At 36.3% G+C, this 6,487-nt stretch overlaps 1 protein-coding gene across 2 annotated transcripts in view; it reads right to left on the bottom strand.

Annotated features, from left to right (window-relative positions):
- Nucleotides 1-1,438: 1,438 nt before the first annotated feature.
- Nucleotides 1,439-6,487, bottom strand: part of LOC131693902 (muscarinic acetylcholine receptor DM1) — a 271,911-nt gene continuing 266,862 nt past the window's right edge. For both annotated transcript variants that reach the window (XM_058982168.1, XM_058982169.1), the window contains exon 7: nucleotides 1,439-6,090. The gene's annotated coding sequence lies outside the window, so the exon portion shown is untranslated. The remainder of the gene's footprint in view (nucleotides 6,091-6,487) is intronic.

The raw sequence follows: 6,487 nt of genomic DNA, 5'->3' as shown, positions 1-6,487 counted from the left end.
TTTCCGAAAATTGTCATTTTCTGTATTGTATGCAATTTTGTGAAGATATTGTAGTTCCTTTCATAAGAAATTATGAACAATCTGCTAGAAATTGGTTGCCTACATCAATCCAAAGAATTTAACATAATAATATGCGTAGGTCATCGCGCTAGATTTTAAGTTCTTCACAAATATTGGAAATTTTGCAGTACTTGCTCCGACTTTTTTGTCGTTAAAAGATCAATAGTGGTCAAATTTAAATTTAAACTAATTCAGAGCAATCTAAAGAGTCCAAAAAATCCATTGATACCAAAATTGTCCAAATTGGTCAAGCGACTGCTAAGATACAGCGATTTGAAAATACCGTACCGACTTTTTTTTGAGGCATGGTTGTTCGTTAGGGTTCGCAGTACCGACCCTTTTTGGCGAGAACCGGTACTACGGTACTGAAGCCCTCAGTACCGGTAGTACCGGTAAAGTACCGGTACTCGAATATATTTTTTTTAAATTCGAAAAAAGCTTCAAAATGAAATTCAATGCTCAAACTGATGACCTTATTCTCAGATGATTGATTTGTGCTGATCAAAAAAACATGTTTATTGTTTTTAATTGATTTGGAATGACATGACTCATTTCAGCAGAAAATATTTTTCGTATGCGGCACCTACTTCCTAATCTAGGCCACTATGAAATCAATAACTGCTAAGCGGTGCGACTTTTGTCGATTTCAACAGATGGTAAATGTAAGAAACACTATTAATAACAGTAAATCAAAGCGAGAATGGCAGTAAATCCGAGCAGGTTGCTCGCTTTTCCTCTCTTGATTTTCTGTAAATTGGTTTCGACCTGCATACCAAGGCTCTTTGCTTTCCTGTAAACTATGTAGTTTTGCTGAATTTTCCTATCACCAATAATTACAAATCGCCCCATTTGGAGTAGCTCACCAAGTTTAAATTTGTTAGTTGCTAAATCGCTGTTCGTTCTTTTATAAATAAAGGTTTAAGAGCAAACCAAAGACATGACTTAGACCGTAGTCTTATTACCTGCCACCCAGTGAAAAATGGAAACCAATCAGAATGTCACTAATAAAAAATCATAGCAAATTTTTACGTCTCTTACGGTAGATGTGAATATTTTGAAATTTAGTACATGATCGTTCACATAATTTCGACAAAATAAAGAAGGAATTTATTTAAAATTTATATTTATACCGTTCAGTACCACGGGAACTAGTAATGTTTAACTTATAGAAGGTAATTAATATAATTAAGTCATCTTGCAGACCGATATTTTGAAACAGGTCCCCCTAGAGAGTGCACGTATTTTTCATAAAAAAATGTATGGTACCGAAAATACCGGTACAGGCTTTTCTTCAGTACCGGTATTACGGTACCAAAAATGGGTCGGTATTCCCGGGATTTTCGGTACCGGTATTACCTTTACCACAACCCTATTGTTCGTGTAAATAAAACTGGCACGGTTGGAGGAGCGTTAATCGCAATGTCGAGAATCAAACCAGCCAAAACCTTGTATGCTGCCACAGGAGGAATTTCTTGTGTTGATTCGCATTGCATTGTGTAAAACCTGGACAAAATATAGGGATTGAAATATTAGGACACAGGTTTTTTAATGTCCCATGTGTAAATTCCTGCTAGTTTCTATTCTCTTCACATTTTCCACATCGTGGTTTGTTTCTACAATAGGTGGCTGTAAGCGCAATTATTTGCAACGACGGCAGTTCATGTCCCGCGGCACAAAAAATCGAACAGTTAGACGAGTCCTCTTCAAAAGATCAAAGTTTGGAAGCAGATCCGGTGAAAGGCTCGGAATGAGGCCGATGGAAAATAAGTTGTTTTCTTAACTTCCTCGATTTTTGCTGAATGCAATTGATTGCAAACCAGAATTTTTACTGATTGAAGCAAAGGACTCTTGGAGGAGCAAGTCCCTGTCAAAGACTACACCATCAATTCCCACATTCCGGACAGGTACATAGACAAGATAATGCTTGGTACAAGGCCGAGTGTTGTTTAGTTAGATCACGCATATATCGATAATGTTAAATGGCTTATCTTTGGTCCGAAAGTAGACCATCCAGAGGCCGGGAAGGTGTATTAGATGGAACGTAACATATTGCAACAAAATTTAGAAGAATGAAGTTTTTGGTATTTAGCTGTGGAACATTTGTAGTATCACTAATCAACAAACACATTTTCGCTGAGCCGTCGGTCATACAGCTCGCTAACAAAGGGTGTTTACAAATAGACACCAGCTATTAACCGGGAATTTTTATTTTCACTTACACACGCCATGTCTGAACTTTCGTCACTACAGGTAGAAATAACTCCGAATCTTACTACCAACTCGGAAAAAGCGTTCCGCCGGCCCTGCTACTTCTAAAGTATTTCAGTAGTAGTTTTGTATTGAGAATGCGGGGGCTCCGACTCATTCTCTCCCACCCGACTGTGCAGTACAAAACATAATGCGGTAGTACCATTACTAACAACCGAAATTGGATATCTATGAGACACAGTAAACTGTCTGTTTATTTGATTATTGAGACACAAGACATATGAGTTAGGACAAATCGTTCCAAAAAGCTTGTAAACATTTAAAGCGGGGTAAGGTTTTTAGCAAGAATTTTTTTGTAAGAACTTTAGGTGAAGCGAATAGACCAAAACTTTTGTGTATTATAATGTGCCATTTCAATAACATTCTGTAATTTTTTCACGCAAAAGAATCGACAAGCGACTCGGTGATGTAGCTTTTTGTAGCACATCTCTGGAAAACACGATTTGCGGTGTAAACTGCCTTGAGCTTGAGCTTGCGCGACCACCTCTGGCTGCTATTTCGTTATCGATCTGGACTAGCTGAAGTTGCACAGGGAATCAGTAGATAATTATACTTGGGAGTAGCGAAACATCTTTCAGTGTGCACACACTCAATTCAGTTCGGTAATTTTCGCACAGCTGAACAGTCAGTAAAGTTTTTCTACAGATAGTTCAGCAAAGTGGCTTAAATTTACTGATTTTCAGTGATATATTTTCCAACTTTCAGCAAAACAAACGTCACTTCTACTGAGATGTCGGTAAAAGCTTTGTTAGCTGAGTGCTCAGCTGTGTAAAACTCGGTAAAAGTTGCGAAAAAAGCAGGGATTCGGTAGAACAAAATTAAGTGTGCAACTCCTGGTAATCCTAAAGTGTTTATTGATCAATACCGGCGCCGGCCAGGCCCGAACGTTGATCGCGGAAGGAAAGGGAAGGAATTGTTAGTCCAATACTTGCTTGCTATAGAAAGTGAAATACGGAAAGAAAAACAACGTGTGCCTCGGCATTATAAGGTAACACGTCCAATGTTATAAAGATAGGCAGTATTCGATTGGATTCGTTATTTGACTGCTAAACGCAAATCCAATCAATCCAAAATGGAGTCTCAGCAGTTGTCTTTCTAGAGTTTTGCTACACGGAAAAAAATCCATTCATAAATTCATGAACAAAAGTTCACTATTTCGTGAACTGAACAATTTACAAAAACCGTGATCAAATTCCTGAAATTATGAATAATAAACCTCGTATTCATGAAACTATTTGTTTCCTAAAAACCAGTTACACTAGAATGTTTGGTTGCGTTACTGTTGTTGTTCCCTGGACATGTTTAGTTTTTGTTGCGAATCTTGTTCATGATTTGGAAATACAGTCGACAGTCAAACGTTGTTCATGATTTCAAGATCATGTTCGTAATTTCCATTCACGTTATCGTGATATTTTAGTCATGAGTAGAGTGATTCATGTTCATGATTTCAGGATTTTTGTCACGAGTTGTGTGATTCATGTTCATGATTTCAGGATCTTAGTCACGATTTTGGAAAATTCTGTTCATGTTATCGTGATATTTTAGTCATGAATAAAGCAATTCATGTTCATGATTTCAGGATCTTGGTAACGATTTTAGATATTTTTGTCACTAGTTGTGTGATTTGTGTTCATGATTTCAGGATCTTAGTCACGATTTTCGTAAGTTCTGTTCATGTTATCATGATATTTTATTTCAGAGCTTACTTTCAAAGAGTGTAACTAATGTTCATAATATCAGCAGTTTTATCATGATATTCGTAAATTCTCTTCGCCTTATCGTGATCGATTATTTTTTGGTTACTAATATTTTTTTACTCGAAATAACGTGACAATATGCACTAAATCATTAAAATAAGACTTATTCTCGAGATATGAGCGACCAAAAATAAAAGTCGCAAGGACAGAACATGGTTCGTAAAACCCGTTTCAAATATATTAGAATATAAAAACCGGATATAAACTTCAAGCATAAAAATCAGACTGGAACATTTCTTTGTAACAGTCGGATAAAAAAACCTTCAGTAAAAGAACAGGAAAGAAATAAATCCGATTCTTACAAAGTAACTTTGTTTAGCCGACTTTTAATCTTGAACATCAAGATATACGGATGCTCCTACGAACGATTTAATTATTTTAAAACGATTTTTATACTGACGGTTCATCCTTGCCGAGTTTTATGGGTGAAAACTTTTCAAGCGATTCTTATGCTGAAGAATTTCTGTCCGATTTTTGTGCTTGAAGTTTTTTGTGAAGCATGTTCTATCCTTGCGTCTTTTATTTTCGGTCGCTCATATGTGGTTCTGTAAACTATATCACGCACACTATATAGGGTTCTCAGTGCAGTTTTCGTTTTCTGTCCAGACATCACAATGAACCTTATCAAATGAATAACGATGTTCGAGGTTCTAATAGTTTTTTATATCTACTGCTCGTACCTATTACTGGTCGCTAGCAGCTGGGTATTTTATAAAAAAGTGCCTGGAACAAAAATGATTCCACGAATAATACTCCAACTTTTGTGATAGTTCACGTAAAAATTTCATTACAATGTTGCATGAAATTGTAAATGATTAGGGATATCTTCTAAATATAACAAGCACGCAAATAGATGCTAGATAGTTCGTAAATCATGTGCTAGGAATCATGAACCAGTTCACGAATACATGAATAATATTTCATGATTTTGTGAACCGTTTTACGAGCACGGATATTGGATCGTGACCAATATTTCAGGGATCATGAATTAGTTCACGAGGATTGAATGGATTCATGAATAAAATTCCGAATTTCGTGAAATTGTTCACGAAAAAATAGCCAGAATATTTTGAACTATTATTCCTATAACTATGAAAAAATCATGAGTTTTATGAATAATGTTCATAAAGTTGTGAACTAGTTCTTGACGGAAACCGTGACTGAAGTTCACAAAAAATCAAATTTCCACTAATGAAAGCGTTATGCGGGCGTTACTAAAGGGAAATTGAACATAATTATAAAAGCCATGATATTTGGTCATGGTCCTGTTTTCGTAACGTAAAAACGTGATTGTTCAAGAATTCATGGCACTTTATTCAAGATTTTGGGAACAATTTTTTTCCGTGTAGCTGCAAGTTACTACCTGCTGATGTCAATTCAAAACGACAGTTAGTATTCTTATACACGTTGAAAACATTACTACCTCAACGTCAGTTTTCAGTGGCAACCGTGGGAGATTTCATCAAGCCTATAAACATTTATTAAATGAAGTAGCAACCGTTATGGCTATTCACAGTAAATTGTCTCTCGATTATGACAAAACAGATAATATTCGTCCAAAAGTGATAGGATGAACAAAACACTGAAAGTGCTAAACCTTACGAGCTACGAAAAAGAAACTATTACAGAAAGCATGCAGTACCTACATAAAAAGTAAACGGATGACAGGCGATTGAATTCATGAGTTCGTTCGAAATGTGTGTTTAGGCCGTAAAACAACCAATCGCCTTGTTGAGTTGAGATGACGTATTGACAATTAAGAATACACAAATTTATAGAAGTTTCAAAATCAGTTCGACGAAAACTTACGCTACTGGAGGAGATGTTTCCTATTTTAGCACATTTATATTTTTCTTCTAATCTTCTAATTTAGTTTGAAGGGTATACTTCAGTAGTTCTTTGTTTCACTATAGTATCTATCATATACACTGATGACTGATATTGTTAATCGAATTGGATTCTTCGCCAAGCATTCGGAATACCTCCTTCGTGATTAGTATGTGTGCTACAAAAGTTACCATTAATCTCACTGTTGAACTTGTTTTATTCAATTTGATTCCGAAGTGAAGGAGCCATGCCTGCCGACTCGATGAATCCTTCCGGTGTCCATTTCGCGTACAACTTTTCCTAGAAGCCATTTCTTGAAATCTCTTTTCTCAAAGGGTTCGATTATTATTTCAGCTTTGACACCATTCGTAGTTCACGGGAAGTTGATTGCTTTGCCCCGACACCAGTGCAGAGAAAATTGATTCAACACGTGTCCTGAAATCGAAAAGTTTTTTCTTCGTTCCACAGCCGATCGCCTGAGTATGTTAACTTTTCGGCCGGAATTTTCCAAGGTAAAACGAGAACACACATAGTTAGGACGACAGAGGAACAGAAATTTAATCAATAGACAGCTT

This window comes from Topomyia yanbarensis, chromosome 3, assembly GCF_030247195.1.
Source record: "Topomyia yanbarensis strain Yona2022 chromosome 3, ASM3024719v1, whole genome shotgun sequence".
Lineage (NCBI taxonomy): Eukaryota > Metazoa > Arthropoda > Insecta > Diptera > Culicidae > Topomyia > Topomyia yanbarensis.
This window is presented reverse-complemented; position numbering and strand designations above follow the sequence as displayed.